The sequence below is a fragment of the Gymnoscopelus braueri genome (assembly GCF_963280865.1).
Source record: "Gymnoscopelus braueri genome assembly, chromosome: 5".
In the NCBI taxonomy this organism is placed as follows: domain Eukaryota; kingdom Metazoa; phylum Chordata; class Actinopteri; order Myctophiformes; family Myctophidae; genus Gymnoscopelus; species Gymnoscopelus braueri.
Window position 1 is genome coordinate 44,443,675 of NC_137606.1, and position 19,369 is coordinate 44,463,043.

At 43.8% G+C, this 19,369-nt stretch overlaps 1 protein-coding gene across 1 annotated transcript in view; it reads right to left on the minus strand.

Annotated features, from left to right (window-relative positions):
- LOC308086211 (calpain-5-like) overlaps positions 1 to 3,266 on the minus strand; it is a 42,737-nt gene extending 39,471 nt beyond the window's left edge. The window contains exon 1 of the mRNA XM_080429663.1: positions 3,102 to 3,266. The gene's annotated coding sequence lies outside the window, so the exon portion shown is untranslated. The remainder of the gene's footprint in view (positions 1 to 3,101) is intronic.
- Positions 3,267 to 19,369: the final 16,103 nt, after the last annotated feature.

The window sequence follows — 19,369 nt, forward strand, 5'->3', positions numbered from 1 at the left end:
CTATACATCCAAAATGCATAAAAAAATATTATGATTAATATTTTTGCATGTATTTTGCATTTACGCATTATCAGCCATGTGTTTTCACTACAGGAAACCGTTCTTATTGATGACACTGGCACACTGAGGAAGCAGGTCTGGTTCACTGCCTTGCTCAAGAGGGCTGTGATTTGATGCCTGTTAATGTGACCGCTAACGTCAAATGTGGGATCGAACCATATAGGGGGTGTGTAAGGGATATTTCTTGTTTACCTTGCTGGCCTAGGATCAAAGGCTTCCTTCATTGAACTTTTCAACTGACTACGGACAGTGGACAGCTGTCCGTAGTAAACTCTCCTTTATTAAAGAAAAACCTGATACTGTCACATCAGTCACATCAGCATCACAGGAAAGGAACCATGACAAATCCATATTTATAACAAACACAATGTACACAATGGTGTACATTTTAAATGAATGTTTTGTATTGTTTTGTTGTCTATCATTGGGCCTAAAGGCAAATTGTCTGGACATGAAGATGGTTTTCAAGCAGGCTCCAGATCCTAACTGTGCTGTGGTTATAATAACATTATAGTATCCCACATTCTACGATGCTGGTTACCACGGTGACAGTTTATGGGATGTAGTGTGGGCCAGTACGTAATCATGTTACTGTCATTTAAGGATGAGAAACAGAGAAACAGAGAGAGAGAGAGAGAGAGAGAGAGAGAGAGAGAGAGAGAGAGAGAGAGAGAGAGAGAGAGAGAGAGAGAGAGAGAGAGAGAGAGAGAGAGAGAGAGAGAGAGAGAGAGAGAGAGAGAGAGAGAGAGAGAGAGAGACAGAAGACCTGGGATCTACCTAACTCTTGTGTCTCAGGAGAGACATAAGAGTGATTCTGTCGCACTCTTAGACCAGCAGACTATAGAAGAAGACTACAGTATGTCTAGTTCAGGAGGTGTGTGCGTGTATTAACCAACACACCATCAACTGTCAGGGACCAAATTAACGTTTTCAAGATCCATTCATTACAGATGGATTCAAGTATCAAAGCTTCCTCACACCTCTGAGGAAGAGCTACCAGGGTTGAAACTGGGTGGTAATTGAAAAAACAAAACAACATTGGAGCATTATCCAGTGTGCAGACTCTATTCTATTCTATTGTGACGTTTGCTTCTGCCCAGCACTTGGCTTTTTAAACTGTGGATGTGCGCACTTTATTCACTTGTTTATTTCCCTAAATTGCCACAACACAACCATCGTGACTATGGAATGACTCATTGTCAGCTGAGGCATAGGGAATAGGGAATGAGAAATAAGGAATAGTGTGTGTGTGTGTGTGTGTGTGTGTGTGTGTGTGTGTGTGTGTGTGTGTGTGTATGTGTGTGTGTGTGTGTGTGTCACAGTCTTAAACATCTGCATTATCTCAGTATGTTCTTGCTAGCCATACAGTTGTCTAGCACTGGCACTGCCTCTATAACCACATGTGTAGAGTATGTTCTAAATATTCAAATCTATAGGCCTAAATGTTCAACAGAGAAACTCTCCTCTCTGTTTCCCTCTCCTCAGATGACCCGGTATGTTTTCTTCTGAAGCTGTGTTTAACTGGAGCATGTCAGTGACAGGCTATTAGTCTAGAGGAGGTAAAGGTCCCAGCGACAGAAATGGAACAGTCTAAAACAAGCATCTTAACCAGTCTGTTACAGGAGAATGATCCACATTAAATGGTGAAGTGAGTGTATTAGTTCAACTAACAGGTTTAATTACACCACACAGGACAGCTTGTAAAGAAGGGTGTGTTTTAAAGAGGGTGTGCTTTGTGTTGTGAGACTACACAAGTCTGAAGGAAAGCTTCCCATGGGCTTTGATTGATTGATTGATTGATTGAATACTTTATTTAGAAAGACATGGAAACAGTACATGGAAGTACAATTCACAATACAAGGTCCTCTAAACTGGATCGCTCATAAAAGCACAGTGGCTTATTTAAAATGAGATCCCCATGCACTCATGGAACACAGCCATGAAATGGAACACAGCCTGCTACTGCTAGGAAGAGAGTCACCTGTCCAAATCACTCAAGAGTCAAAACCACCCGTTACTGTGCTCTACACTGCTACTGTACTTATACAGCCCTTCAATAGCCTTCCACCAAGCGTGTTCAATGACAATCAATGGCCTATATTTGCCTTTATAAACAGCTCACATATCTATCCCCAGAAGAACGCTTTTAATGTGCAAGTGCCCGCATGTTAAACTAAAGGCCATTTAAGTCCTATATATTCCTTGTGAATGAATTGGAGCAAATGTAATCTTGGAGATATCTATCTGTTTTTGCACTACAGCACAGCACCAGGAATGTTTAGACCCAAGAAGCGGGAGTAGCCATTACTAGCCAACATGTGTATGTTCAAGATCAAGACAAGAGAGACAGTCAGATCTTGACTCATCCTGGGTAATACATGCTGTGAGAAGAGAAAATACCAGCCAAACATGGGTGTGGTTACATGTGTGGGAGTTGGCACTAACAGACAGAATTATGCCACAGTATTATAGTACAGTACAGTAGCTTACACGAGCACACAGCCTCATTTCTGTGGTAAATGGGTGGCATTGGTATAGTTCTACAACTATAACATAAGTTTAGTTTAGTTAGCCTACTGCACGTTCACAAAACAGTGGCCTTGGATCGAGAATATCATGTATTTGATGTGTCTGACTTTTGCCTTCGCTTCGGGCCTAAAGTACGAAAGCAAAAGTCAGACTCGATCAAATACAGCCATGATAGTCAAAGGCTAATAAAGCAGTAATAACGTGCTGCAAGCATCTTCTGTATGAAGAATGCAAACACACAAGATGCGCGAAAGTTATAGCTGTTAAGTGACTTCAGCTGGAAGCACTTTATGCAGTCTTGAAAAACTCAGAGACTGAGAGTTACAAATGTAACTAGTTTCAGATCTCAGATCAGCCGCGTATAGTATTTCATAACAATAACAGCCATACGAGTGGAGACTTTAAGGTAACGAGTAACGACAGAGTTCAGCATGGGCGCACCGCCACTGCCACTGTAACAACAGCCAGGGGGGGAACCGTTTTCCATCATCATTAGTTTTAATTAGTCGTACCTCGGAAAGTTACGTGTCGCTTCCTCCTGTCCTGTGTGCCTCGTTGTGTTTTCTTCAACGCGCGGGGGTCTCCAGGGTCTGCAACGAGCTCTCACTTTATTGTCCCCACGGTCTGCTGTCTGCTGAGTGTCGGGGATGCAGCACGGAACTACTGCATCACTGGCTCTTTCTTTCAACACACCCCTATGCGCGCGCATGCACACACTTATGGATGCGCGCGCGAGCGCAACCACACACTAAGCTCGGACACGTGCGCGCGCACACACACACACACACACACACGCACTCACGCACACACACACACACACACACACACACACACGAAGGAGGAGCAAACAAGGGGTTCTGTGGAACCGTGGCCAAGTTTTAAACTACGAGCCGCTACTACTACTACTACTACTAGTTTATGTACAATAAAACAAACAAATAAACAACAATAAAATAAGTACGATACGTTAAAGCGATAGTTCACCCAAAAAAAAACGCTTTTTGTCACCCCATGGAGACTTGAATTCATGGATATTTAGTTTTTTGTCGCATTCCTAAGCCAATAATTTGATGACCAGCGGACCGGTAGGCAGCGGTTCTGGTAGGAGAGACAAAGGAGACGCTTTGAGTGTCCTACCGGAACCGCTGCCGGTCATCAAATTATTGGCCTAGGAATGCGACAAAAACAAAAAAATAGCCATGATTTCAAGTCTCCATGGGGTGACTAATCAATAGGGGAAAAAAGTCATTTTGGAGTGAACTATCCCTTTAAGTTAAATTCCTGTTTAATGTGGATGTACTTATATGATAGGCTATTGATTTATTTGCAACTTTCACACAAAGATGCAAACGTGGTTCACAGAAAATAGCAAAAACAGTAAACAAACATAGCCTAATAAAATCCATGTCATGTCGACTAATGGCAGATTAAAAAGGTAGGACTTCAGCTTTCTGAGTTCAGGCCTTGTGGAAAACATGATGAAGGCAGAGGCAGAAAAGATGGAAAATGAGATGGAAAGTTTCAATTCCTACCGGTTGATCTAGGTGATTTCCTAACATACTAGCGACCTCTGGTGGCTTTCAGGTAGTAATGCAAAAAAGTTTTATGTTCAATGCAAACTGGTGTGGTGTGATTTTAATTTAACCATTTAAACCCTCAGGGCTCAATACTAGTATATTTTCTGCAATGTGACGCAACGCATGTGTTTGTGTGTTTAATAATAATAATAATAATAATTATAATAATAATAATAATAATAATAATAGCTCAGATTTATATAGCACTTTTCTAGGTACCCAAAGTCGCTTTACAAAAATAATATTCTTAAAAAGTTAAAGTTCTATTCTGATAGTAGTCATTAGAGCATTTGTTCAGTATCAGGGGTCTCCCCTTCTCTCCAGCTCTTTAGTAAACAGAAAATAAAATGTCTGGTGCAGGACACTACACCAATTTTCTAATCAGGAGAGAGAACTATCAGCTTAAATTGTGTAGGGTTCTAGTTCCAATTTTGTCTGCTCTTTTTTGTTTTGTTTAATCACTCTCAATTTCACTTGTTTATATTCTATTATTGGATCAATTTGGTATCCCAAACTACTAAAGAGCAGGAGAGACATGGAGACCCCTGAATGTTACTGAACACACAGTCTATAGCAGTGATTAGCCTACCAATCAGAATATAGAGCTATTTAACGCTTACAAAACAATCAAAATGACTTACAGCACCTTTAACTCTATGTTATAACACACGTTTGTTCATAATATTAAATAGAGAATCTCCAGGAAATGTATAGTCGGACAGTTAATGAATAAAAATTCATGTTTGTAGTAACCTACTCCATTGGATTACAAATAGTGATCTAATCTGACTACTTTTGGATTACTTATGAATTACTATAAAATAAAGCATTGAAAATAAATCTCAATAAAGTAACCATTCAGCATTTACAGTTACAAAAACAGTAGAGTCAAATTATCAGTGTTAATAACTTAATAACATACAAATGGAACCAAATTACACAGGTCCAACTGGTTCCATTTGTACACTCAGAGTTAATATAAATTATACAACAGGTAGTTCCGACCAAGCAATCTGAGTGGTTGAAATAGCTCTCTAGCCGTGCTTCAAACCAGCATCTAATCGCCTAATCACATTAATAAATCACTCCGCACTGCAGTCCGCACCTGATTAGACCATATATGGCACAGCTGTGCTGTGACGTTACGCTGTCCCACGGTAGGAAAACAAACAGCACAGCGAAAATAGCCGATCTACAAGTTTGCGACGCGTTGTCAGCTTGTAGATCAGTTATTTTGGCCACGTGACACGGTCGTACGACGGAGCATATAGCCTACTGGAATTCATTCCACTGCGCAAGCATTGATAGCTCAGCTGTGTTGATGAGACGGCAGACGGTGCCTCAGGCTCATAGCGCTGCTACAGGGACTATTTAATGTCTCAGTGAAAAACTCTTCTCTTTACAGGGAAACGGATAATAGCGAAACATTTTTATTATGAATTGCTCCACAATATGAATACATTTGGATGTGTTTTGTTGGTAACTGTTGTATAATCGCAATATTACACGAGAGGGTGTGCTTTACCTTACATTATTGGCACTTCTGTGATGCTCGCGGAACTCGGCTTCGCCTCGTTCCTGACCGCATCACAGGCGTGCCAATAATGACGGTAAAGCACACCCTCTCGTGTAATATTGCTTAATTCATACTCAGTGGTGAAAGAAATACTCACATTTTGTACTTAAGTAAAAGTATCAATACCACAATGTAGAAATACTCTGTTATGGCACGGTCACACTGCACTTTTATTCTACCTATGAGGGTGGATTCTGACGATGCATTTCAATGGCAATGGATGGTTTGCGGATTTCTGCAACAAAGAAAACGCTCCATTCCCATTGAAATGCATTGGCAGAATCCGCCCTCATAGGTAGAATAAAAGTTTGGTGTGCCCTTACTGTAAGGGCCTTACAGATATAAGTCCGGTATTCAAAATGTACTTGAGTAAAAGTACAAAAGTATTGGCATTAAAATATACTTAAGTACTGAAAGTAAAAGTACGCATCATTTCGCAAGTTTCTAAATGTATAAAAATGCTTTGAAATAGCCTCAAATAGCCTAAGTATACATAGGGCTGAAGTGGTTAATGTGTGTTTTGTAATAATGATCAAAATCTACAAAGTAACGTTACTTATAACTAGTTTTCAAATAATTGTAGTGGAGTAAAAAGTACAATATTTGCCCCTGAGATGTAGTCGAGTAGAAGTAAAAGTATTGAAAATTGGATGTACCGCAGTAAAGAATAAATCCTCAAAATGGTACTTTAGCACAGTACTTGAGTACATGTACTGTAGTTACTTTACACTGGTCTTTTTCAATTATTAATATTATTTTCATATTATATTTCACCAGTGTCTTTCACAATAACCACTTCCACATAAAATCCTAAAAAAAAAAGACAATTTATGTTGCATAGTATGACTTTAAATTTATAAAAGGTTTGTTAGATCATCAAATATGCAGGAATTCGTGACCCACAAATTCCATGGAGGTGGTATATGTATTTCAGCTGAACATGTTGAATTGTTATTTTAAAGGTAGGGTAAGTGATTTGCGTTGGTCAAAATAATTGTTAAATAGCTCTATATTCGGATAGTACTCATTGCTATAGAGTGTTTGTTCAGTATTAGGAGTCTCCTTATCTCTCCAGCTCTTTATAAAACAGAAAATGCATTTTCGTTTCAGTTTCAGTTTCATTTCCAATTTTATCCAACCAGGACAGAGAACTCAATCAAGATACAGATTAAACAAGTGAAATTGGAAGTGATGACACTAAGAAATGAGCAGACACAATTGGAACTGGAACACTATACAAATTAAGCTTAAAAATGGGTACTTTCTCCTGATTGGCTGAGATTTTGACCGAACCGAAATATTTATTTTCTGTTTATTAAAGAGTTGGAGAGACAGGGAGACATCTGTTACTGAAAAAACACTCTATAGCAATGATTACTATCAGAATATAATATTTGAACCTTTTAACAAAATACTTTTTGTTTTAACCAAAAAATATCACTTACCCTACCTTTAAAGCACTAAGGATCAGATTAATGTTGCACACTAGAAAAATGCGCTCTTCGGACCGCAGATCTTCGCCAGGCTTGGTCGCCTATAAAGGCTGTGTCCAGCGTTGCCAAGTCTGTTTATTTCCCGCAACTTTTGGACAAAATTTGACTTGTTTTTGGCTTGTTTTTGTAGGTCGGCTGGCTCCTTTCTATCACTATACTTGGCAACACTGAATGACGCCCGCTCATCTGAGCTCTCACTCTCTCAGTAACACAGCCAAGAGACAGGACGGCACATAAATCGCCCTGTCATTCATATTTATTCCCCGACCTTAAAATACGGGACAAAGTGCGTCCCGTATCAGTTCAATACGGAACGCGTCTTTTAATTTCCAATCACGGGACGATTCCGTATTTTACGGGACGGGTGGCAACCCTAGCTGTGTCAGTCGTGGGGTGCAGCCCTCAGATCACGAGGAGGCTATAGGGGGAATATAGAGTTACTATGACAGACGGTGAAACTGTTCATGTTTGTGGTGGCCCCTATGGTAGAAGTGAAAGCTGTTTTGGAGGTGTGCTCTATAGAAGCCCCTTAAACATGTGATTCCAATTTGGGTATGATTGTTTTTTTATGGTATTTTTTATAAAGAAATAGGCGCCTACGCATTTCTGAAGGCAATTACACACGGTCATTGGCACAAGAATCACACACCCAAAAAAAAAACATTTTGGCACAAAACAGTGACATTTGTAACACCCCATTATCTTACTTGGCCTACTAGAAGTGTGTGTGCAACAGTCTACGCGGATCGGTCCAGCAGTGCTTAAGAGTAGCTGTTCACAGACTCTCTCACACACACAGACGGACAGGGGCTAATCACAATCCACTTCTCTAAACCTGGTGAAGATCATTAAAAGAGCAATCGCTGGAGCCACATAATTATAGATACATTGATTCATACGACGTACATACGTCATCCAAGTCATATAAAGTTGTTGACTCGCTGTGCTTTGTTCATTTTAATTTAAAAGTCAATGAGCACATAATAATTTAAAATCATCTGTCAGAGAAATACCTTTTAACTAACTGGCATATTTACATCGACGAGGAAGCAGGAATCATCAATCAATATTTCGATTTACAAAATCCAGGAATCTGTCTGTCTGTGTGTCTCAATCGGCTCAGTTGAAACACTTGCCCATGTCCGTTTTAAATCACTGACATCAAAGACTGGCCCCAAGTACTCTAATAGTGTGTAGTGCAACCAAGTACTCTGACAAATCTTGATTCATGTGCATTGTCCCAGTTAAATGAATAAAGCATAAAAAGATAATTCTATTCAATAACATCACCCCATACGTTTTGACGGTAGACACACTATTCTTCATACAAGAGACAAGATGTCCAGTAAGACGGTGGTGGTCACGCTGCGGATTAACGACGAGAGCTTGGCCCAGTCCTCCGACAGCAGCGGGTCGGAGGGCTACCTGAGCTTGTCTTCGGCCGTGGCGAGGACGATGAGCACAGGGTCCCACAGTTACCCGGACGACCAGGAGAGCGCCCCAGACGACCACAGGAAGTCTGCTGCGACTTTGGAGGACTCAAAGCCTGCAGCTGTAGAGTCGAAAGCAGACACCATGGTGGAGCCCCAAGCAGACACATACACAGCTGAGGAGAACACAGAGGAGAACACAGAGAATACCCCCACCCCTGTCCTCGGACCTGCAGCTGACACCTATGAACAGAATGAAAAGAATAATCAGAGTTATAATAAATCACAACCTTTGCGACATGCAGAATGTAACGCTCTGGCAGTGAAAGGCAAGTATGGCGCAGAGTTCCAGTGTTTCTTGGAGGACCGGGTCAAACTTGGCAGGTTCAAGGAATTCTACAAGCTAATCATGCATATTTACCACATCGCCAACATGGGCATCAACTGCGTTGACGTCCATGACGACTTGCTGCAAATCAACGATGACGGAGACTTCTGCAATGCAGTGTTGACGCCACACCCACTGCTGAGGCTCTTCATACAGAGACAAGAAGAGATCGACAACCTCAATTTCAGCACGCTAACGCGCAGAATGAAGCTGTTGGTCACACTTTGGAACGACATGAGCTGCAAACGCCCGCACACCAGCGTCGGCATGCGGCAGGACTTCCAGCACACCTCCAGCACAGCCCTGGAGATCCTGCCCGAGTCCCACTGCTGCGTGCGTCTCTATGGTATTGGCTCGGACAAGCCTCTGGGATTCTACATCAGTGGTGGCACCAGCGCCTGGGTAATGCCACATGGCCTCGGGACCTTCATCTCCTGGATGGCTCCGGAGGGCCTGGCCGAGAGCACTGGGCCACTGGCGGTGGTGGATGTCAACGGCATCGAGGTGATGGGGAAATCGCTGGACCAGGTCATGGACAAACCTATTGTGGAGGTCAAGCCAGTGAACCAGCACAGCAACATGGTAAGGAGCAGCAGGATCTCCGACAGCTTGTGCCAGATGTCTGTGGCAACTCCCAGCCAGGAATCCTCGGTGGAGGCAGAGAAGACAGCGAAGCCTGCAGCTATGGAGCTGAAAGTCGACACCATGCTGGAGCCCTATCCAGAGAGAGACACAGCTGAGGAGCCTAAAGACAAGAGACCCACCTCTGTACCCGCCTCCAGCACTGCTGCCTTCTACGAACAGAATGAAGAAATGAATACATCGCAACCTTTGCAACAAGCGGCATGTAATGCTTTGGTGGTGAAAAGCATGTTTGGTGCAGAGTTCCAACGCTTCTCCATGGACTTGGTCAAACCAGACAAGTTCGAGTTCTACAAGATCTTCCACCCCATCGCCAACATGGAGATGATCAGCTATGCTGATAATCACGGCGACCTGCTGCAAATCAACAATGGCAACTTCTGCAAGGCAATGTTGACACCACGCCTCCCACTGAGGATCGTCATGCAGAGACAAGAAGAGGTCAACTACGACAATTTCAGCATGCTGACAGACAGGAAGAAGGCGGAGGTTGTGCTTTGGAACGACATGAGCCACAAGGGCATCTGCAAACTGCAGGACTTACAGCACGTCACCTCCATCACAGACTTGGCCGAGTCACACTGCCACATGCGTCTTCATTACCACGCCTCGGACAAGCCTCCAGGATACTACAATCATGACTACAGCAGCGTGTGGGTGAAGTCACATGCCCTGGTGAGGGTCCCAGAAATCTGCATCTCACGGATGGTTCTAGGGGGTCTGGCCGAGTACACAGGGCTGCTGGCAGTCAACAACGAGGTGCTGGAGGTGCATGAAGCTTATAAAGAGATCATGGCTGATGATGAGAATCTGTTGAAGGTCAATGAGGGAATTGACATGAGCAATCATCTGGAGGTGTATACTACTCTATTCAACAAGGTGAGCAGCTCCCCAGCCTCCCTGCTGTTGTCCATCCGACAGACGTTGCTGCTGCTGGGGCCTGAGCGCATCTTCCAGGCCCTGGCAGCCCTGGAGGCTCTAACTAAGTCTCTGGCTCAAGACTCTCAGATGGAATCCTGTGACAAGATCATGCAGCAGTTCTCCAAAGGCAAGAGCGCTGCAGATCATTGTGAGGTCGACAGCCAGCCGGTCAGAAATGCGAATAAGGTCAATCAGACAGACCTGATGAACGGAGACAAAGAAACACTTGCCAGAAGCACCTTAACTGCTCAGATGCCAATGTTTGACCCTCTCCCTACCCCAATGTGTGACTCTGTCCCTCCACCCAACATAGGTAGTGGACCCACCCCACCTCTGCCCTTACAAGGAAAGGCCACACTGCTGCCCTGTGGTCCAGTCATGCCACCCCTTCTACGCCCACCAGGCTATGGAGGGAATCCACCACCTGGTATGGCTTCTCCTGCTCCTCCCACAAGCATGATAGTGGCTCAGAGCAGCCAGTCACTTGGCCACTCTGCAATGGCGTCAACCGCACGATGCCCAACCCGGACGATGAAGAGGCTATTCTGGAATAGCTTTCGTGCCCTTTCTGATGGCCAGTCCATGTGGACGTCGGCTCAGAAAGACCCTCCCGCTCTGGAGCCTGACTACAGCAGCATTGAGCAGCTGTTCTGTATCCCAGTGACCCAGCACAAAGACAAGGGGAAAACTGCTCCTGTCAAAAAGGAACCTAAAGAGATTACTTTCATTGATACAGAAAAAAACTTTAATCTGAGCATAATATTGAAGCAGTCCAAATGCACGAATGAGGACTTTGTTGCTATGATCCAGAGTGGGGATCGGACCATGTTGACGGAGGAGGTGCTTAAACAGCTCCGAAAACTCCTTCCAGATAAACGCGAGATTGAACATCTGAAGTCATTCCAAGGAGACAAAGACAAGTTAGCTAATGTAGACCGCTTCTACATCGCACTTCTCACTGTCCCATGCTATCAGTTGAGGATTGAGTGTATGCTGCTCTGCGAGGAAACTGCTTCAGTGCTGGACATGCTCAAACCTAAAGCCGAACTCGTTGAGAAAGCCTGCCAGTCCCTCAGGGAGAGCCTCCTCTTGCCCAGTTTCTGCAAGCTTATTCTGGCTGTTGGAAACTTCCTAAACTACGGAAGTCACATGGGGAATGCAGTAGGGTTCAAGATCAGCTCTCTTCTCAAGCTTGTTGAGACCAGAGACAATAAGAGCGGCATCACACTGCTTCATCACATCGTGGAGGAAGCAGAGCTAAACCACCCGGAGCTGTTGGAACTGCCAGATGATATAGAGATATGTGAAAAGGCAGCAGAAGTTAACCTAGAGTATAGCCAATCAGAGGCTAGTGACTTACTGAAACGACTGAAGCACACTGCCCAGAAGGTCTCCAACTCTGTGGAAGATGTGACAAACCAATATGAAAAAGTAATTGAGGAAAGCCTGCAGGTATGCAGAGCTTTAGATGAGAAGTTCTTGGAAATTGGCAAAAAGAGAAGTGAGCTGGCCGTGTACCTATGTGAAGATGAGCTCTCCCTGGATAAGCTCTTTGGAATTATCAAGACTTTCCGTGGACTCTTCATCAAGGCCTTGAATGACAACAAAACCAGAAAAGAACAAGCAGTCAAGGAGGGGAAGAGAAAGAAGCAACTGGCAGAGGAAGAATCAAAGAGACACAAAGGAGAGAATGGGAAAATAATCAAAAAGGTCATCCTGCCACAAAGCGGTGGCTGCATCATCGACCATCTCATGGCAGATATCAGGAAAGGTGTCAGTCTCAAGAAGGTTCAGGCGCAACTTGGAACGCCTGGCATGCCACTCAGCAGCAGTCCCCCGCAGTCAACGGTTGAGTCCCAGGATGGAGATGAGCCTCAGCCATGCGTCCCCAGACTCCCCACATATGGCTGTCCAACAGATGTTCAGACAGAGCTCAATGTCGTCAACAACATAAGTCCATCTACCTTCCCAGACTCCGTCTCAGTCTGATAATGGAGAAGTCAAAGCCTGATGAACCCATGAATAATGGGGCCACGGGTCAGCTCAATGGAGGGCACACATTCGAGGATTGTGGTGGAGGCCAACAAGGCAGCAATGCCTACAGTCATGGAGCTGAACCATTCTTTGAGCAAGAGGGTCCCAGAGAGAGAGGAATGGAAAATGTCAACCCAGGACTGTCCCGCTATGCTATGGTGATGCAGCACAAGCTCACCCCTTCCCTTGGATAATTATTACAATAAAAAATGTATGGGTGAAACCAGCATAAACGTATCCAAGCCCCAAAATTACATCAAAACATATGGAAGAAAAATGCTCCGACACACAGACACTCTTATTGACGACTAGCATCCTTCAGAGCCATGCCATTAAAGAACCATATATATATACATACATAGAGAGTAGAATATAGAATACAACATTATTCTATATAAAGCTCAAGTTGTGTGTCTGTCTGAGGCAGGGGGAACAGGGGGGCTATCACACGCGATAACCTGGGCAACACTGGGTACCGAACTTCAACAAGCTGATCCAACGCATCACGAACAGGAATAGTGAGAGGCGGAGTGGGAGAGAGGGAGCCTATTTCACCAATGCAATAACCCGGCCAATGCTATGCACGCAAACCTGAACATGATGATCAACCATTCATTGTAAGTATACCTTTTTCTCTTTTATTAACTTTTTCCTTTTTTGTATATACAGTATCTGTCTGTCTGTCCAGAACTCATTTGGAAATGTTGTCTGCACGCTGCCAGTACACAAAGAAGTACTTTTCATGTTTTATCCTTTTTTAAATTTGTAACTTTAAATTTATAATGGAAGTCAATGGGGCTGTGGTCGTGCCAGAACCTTGTCCAAATTTGGAGTCATACATCATAGATATGACTGACGTCATAGATGGGTCACATGGAGTCCAAGATCCCTGCTTCTGGTCAGACTGAATTAAATACATTTCCTTTTGGGAACTGTAGACTGATATACGTTTGATATTTATGGTGATATCACAATTTAATTAAACATGCATGTTAACCACATTAACCCTGGTGTCCCTATTTAGGGCACATTTCCTTCACAAATTGTGAAAATAGCAGATCTACAAGCTCACAACATGTCACATTGCGACACATGTAGATACTGTATATAGGGTCTCTCAGGGTTCCTTGAGGGGGTTCTAAATAGGCCCCTACAGGTCTGTAACTCTGACAGTATATAAATGGTATATGTATACTGTCAGAGTTAAAGTTTGAGAACCACTATAGTATATAGTGGTTAAGAAGATGTGCCCCCCCCCCCTTTTTTTTTTACAAATTGAACCCGGCTTTGTAACAAACTATCATGCACATGTGATGTGGGGCCTTATGATATATTCTAACAATCTGAATATTAAAGAAGCAGACACCACTTACTTTTGGCCTGCAGCTCCTTTTGGAATATTATGTCTGATAATATCACAATTTAATAAACCAAAAAAATATGTTAACCACATTAACCCAGGCCGTCCCTATTTTTGAAAACATTTTAAAATTTCCAATTTCAGCTGTCAAATTGGGTTGAAACCTTGTAGTGATTGGAGTCCAGTCTACACCGTAAATACTATGGCGTCATACTGATTACATCAGGGATCTCCATATGTGGGCATAAAAGGGATACAGACAGATACACAGAGGCTTGTGGACTTTCCGTTCTGGACAACCCCTGATCTGACCGCATTCTCCAATTCTGCACTCAACTCAGTTGGAGTTCTGCACTCACTGTACTCACTGTTGAGTCGGTCGGAAAAATCGAGAGACACACACACACACACACACACACACACACACACACACACACATCTCTCTAGATAACTTTACACCACTTGCCAAATGTGCTCACTCATGACAAATGTGTAATAAATCCAGGTGGCATCTTAAGTCTCTCCTGCTATTAATCTTTAACACCATCAGGGGACCAGGCACACATAGTGTCATGTGAGAAACTGCACTTTACACTTTTACAGAAACAACAAGGGTCCTATGAGAGAGAAATTCTTACACAAATGGAAGCCAGGCTGGATTTGGATTTTTTATAAATCGGCTACACAAGTTTACACGACTACACGAGATTGAAAAGGTAAGACGGGAAGATTCCAAATCCAAAGTTGGTTTCTGTAAACATCTAGCTTTGGCTTAAATGGTGAAATGTGCTTTTTGCGCGTTTGTTTACTATGCCATTCCAAGTGCTGATCAACTTAAAATAATTTAATTTGATTCCTAATGAGTACATGAGACATGAATATTAAATAGGGGTAAATATTTTTTTCAGTTATCCTCTTCTAGGTAAGCACTTCTTTCGTAATGACAGTGATGTCTTGTTTGATAACAAGATCCCAGCCAACAGGGACAGCATAGCGACAATGCATGTACAGACTACCGAATAACACTTGGTTCAGTCAGCTGGGGTTGGGATGTGGTGTGATTCTGGGACAAAGCTTGAGAGACAGCATTTTTCTTCCGCTGCAAAACAAAGTGACGGAAATTCTTGTGGAACAAAATATTATTGGTCCCAGAGGTACAGACAGACACAGTCATGTCAAAACACTTAGGATCTTTCCGTCTACTTACTGCAAGACAAAGCCCTTTTTAAAGACAGATTGCACTTTATTCCGAAAATAGAAGATCTACCCTTTATACTGAAAATAGCCGATCTACATCTACAAGCTCACAATGCGACTCCGTTGTATGACAAATTATAAATCGGGCTTTAAAACCACCAAGATTTTCAAAAATGATTTAGTCGTAATGCGATGCATTGTGAGCATGCAGATGTGCCTCCCTTTGCACTGTGCTGTGACTGCACCGTATACAGTCTCTGTCGGGTGGAAACCTCATGTATAAAGCTGTTACTTTTCAGGATTCAAATTCAAAAGTATCAAAAGTAACAGATCTACAAGCTCAAAACGCGCCGCTTTGCGCCACACTTCGAGCTTGAGGATCTGCTACTTTAGGTACGTTTGTGTCAGAATATGGAGATTAGAGGTTTCTACTCGACAGCAACCTTATGCATCATCCATAAGTATTACTTATTAAGCAGGTTGATGATATGTATCTGCATGCACACTGCCGAGACAAATCCATGTATTTTTCAACCCGTTCAATCCGGGAACGCATTTGTGTTACTTTAGATTTTATCTATAACCATTATTTTATACTTTGGCTATTCAAAAATAGAAGACATGCAAGATATGAGCTTGTAGATCTGCTATTTTTTTTGAAAGATCATGAAAATTGAAATCTGAATATAATTATATTTGCTTCTGGGGATTTTACAAATGTCTTCTAAATCCTAACAGTTTTTTGAAAAAAACTTGGGTTCTCAAACTTTTTCATGTCAAGGGTCTTGTATTTTGCCGCGGACCCCCATCTCAAAATATGTTGTTCCAGGGACCCCCCCAGAAGCAAAGATTTGAGTTAAAAATGTTTGCTTTAAAAAAAAAAATATATATATATATATATATATATATATATATACACACACACCGCACAATCTTTCAAAAATAGTATCAAAGTATAAAATAATGGTTATAGCTCAAATCTAAAATGACACAAATGCGTTCCCGGATTGAATGCGTTTAATGGCCAGTAAAGAGTGTGATTTCCTTTCCCAGCGGCTGGTCAAACATGTCACCAGGCAGCGGCAGGTGGCTAGGCCTACTGAGCTGTGTGCTGCTGCTGCTGCTGCTGCTGCTCACAGCCATTCTGGTTGGCTCAGCAGACTGTCACACAATGACAGCTGCTACTGGGCAGGGACCTCTGACCGTAGCACTAACCAGCAGGGTCAAAGTTCAACCAGGGACAACGCTGACTTTACACTGTGGAGACAGAATGACGTCGTCACCTGCTGTCCCTGAGCCACTGCATACAGGTGACACACACACACACACACACACACACACACAAATGTCACTCACACTCCCTCTCTCACACACACACGTGCACAATGGACATTTGTACTCTAGTGCTGCTCACAATCACTTGCACCAGCTGTTACAGTATATCGTTGCTGTTGGGCAGAAACCTCTTATCTCCATATTTAAACTTTTTGAGTTTTTCAGTAAATTCACGCCCTACTTGATCATACTATTACTACAGCGTCACACAAAAGCATCAAAAGTGTCAGATCCACTAGCTCGAAACGCGGCACAACGTTTTTGAGCTTGTAGATCTGCTACTTTTGATGCTTTTGAATTTTAATCCTGAAAAGTAACAGTTTTGAACAGTTTACATCAATTACATCAATCTAATAAATAATGCAATATCTGTAGGTCTGTATACATTTCTGCAAATATTGTGCTTCAGTCAGCCTACATAGACCATGTGCATTAAACCAAACATCCCTGCAAAAAAATCTATTTGAACATTTTCATTTTTACAAGTTTTAGTTTACCATGACCTTTGATTGTGAGTAATCTATTAAGTGGTTTGTCGCAGCTTAGCTGACCAATACAAGTGAACCTGTTCAAATGACTAATTGCCCTCATACTTCTCTACCTTATAGGCGTGGTCCAGTTCTGGCACACGCCCTTCGGAACGCTCCGGGACCCTGGCGTCCACTACAGTGATCTGGACCCCGTTAGTGTACAGTACGATGGCAGCCTGGTCATTTCAAACACCAGCAGTCATCACAGCGGACTGTATTACTGCCTCCTGCAGGACACGGTGGGCATTACAATTCACCCGTACCAGATACACACTGATGATGAAAATCTGCACCAAGAGAGCAAAGACATAAACCAAGACGACCACAATAATTCAGATTTGTTTGAAATCAGTGCTGGGAACAACGTTCAACACCCCCCAGTCAGCCAACAAGCAGGACATTCATTCCAACTAGGTGATCCCTCCATGGGTGATCCCACAAAACAAGCAGCCCGACAGGAAAGAAGTGGGGCGTTCAGAGTGGCCAGGGATGTTGATGGTGTTGGGTCTAATGAAGAGGAGAAGGCAGCCATCTCAGTCAGTCATCTTGCAGGGGCGGTGGCAGCATCGGTGGTGGTGACGTTTCTGGTGGGCTTCAGCGCCGGGGCTTTGAGCAGGGTCTACGTTCTCAGGTGGGTTTCACTGTCGTCTACTGAACTTGGGTCACCAACTACATTAAAAGATTCCTTAACTCAGTGGACTGACTGTAGTCCAGTGTTAAAACTGTGGCTCTGGGTACCCAGAGACAGAGGGCTTCTGGTTTAATTCTTTTCAATTCTTTCTTTAGAGTAGACAATCTTTTTTTCTCCCAGTGTAGTCGTTATTATGCTAATTCCCAAATTCCCCACACATTTCTGTGTAGTTTTGTCACTGCTGTCCCTACTGGCTCACCTTGGTGGCTTTATACGGTCCATGCTAAAGAGACTAATGTAACTGTAATCTGTAACAATGTGTGCACAATTAGCACTAGTAGTCTAGTTCTTCAGGGCTGAAATTAATAACCTCCATGGCTGTTGTGTCTTTTGATCAAACAATAAAGATTCTGTGTGTAGGACAGAGAAGGAAATGTAATCCTTTGAGAACAGCTAGTATTTTATGCTGGACTATTGTGGCATTCAATGACTCAGCCACTTTGTGCATGTACGCACAGTTCATATCACAATATCATGAGTTTTATTTTAGCCCAGACTGTCTCATGTTGTTACTTACAGTATGCTTCATCTCTCTACACTAATCTCTACACCGAAATCATATTAAAAAATAATTGGGTCTAATTAAATGCGTGCAAAATCTAAACCCTCTGTATGTTGTTATCAAACTGTTTTTTTCCAGGTGTGTGAACGCGGTCACTGAGAGGGTAAGGAGGCGACGCCCAACCGATGCTACGGATCAAGGCTGCGACGTCACCATGACAACCCTGGCAGGCATGTCCGAGAATGAGACGTTCCAGGGGGAGGAAGAAAGAGGATGGGGAGGAGACGACTCGGCGTGGGAGACAACACTGGAGACGACCACCTCAAGCCCTTCACCTCCCACCAAGCCTCAGAGAAGCTTCCGTCAAAAACGAGAGGACGCACCTGAAACCACGGCTTACCTGGAGAGATGCGACCGCACAGCACAGGAGAAGGAGCAGGAGGAGGAGATGGGGATGAAAGGGCAGAAAGGCGAAGTGGCTGGGGCAGGAGGTGAAGCCAAGACACGAGGCGAGGGAGAGTCGGAGCCGAGCAGCGGCGGTGTCTCCGTGTCAGAGACGGATGAGGAGCGAGGGAGGGAGGTTAGAGAGGAGGAGGAAGAGGAGAGGGGAGATGGCACGGAGGAAGAGGAAGGACAGAGAGCGGGAGAAGAGAAGGTGGCTTCAGGAGTCGGTGAGGGACCCGGGCGGAACGAGGGAGAGGAGGAAGAGCTAAGAGGAAGTCTCACCGACGGCCCTTCAGACGACAACAGCGAGTCTGGACGTTCATCCTCCGACTCACATGAAGGCAGGAACATGGAGGAGGAGAAACAGGCAGAGCGGACCACAAACTCCAACGAGGGAGTAGAACAGAGTGAAACGACGCCCCGTCCTCCCCGGCCGGCCCGACGGAGCCGCGTGATTCGTCTGTACCAGTATGACGAGGAGGGGCAACGTTACGGCCATCTACCGGACCCGGTATCCGACGAGCTAGGCCCCGCCCCCAAGCCCAAACAGCGCTCGCTTTCGCTGACCCGGCTCAACGCCATCATGGCAGCTGCCTCCGCAGGGCCCCTGGACACCCCGACCAGGGAGGAGAGGGAGGGTGGTCGCTCCCCTAGCCCTCC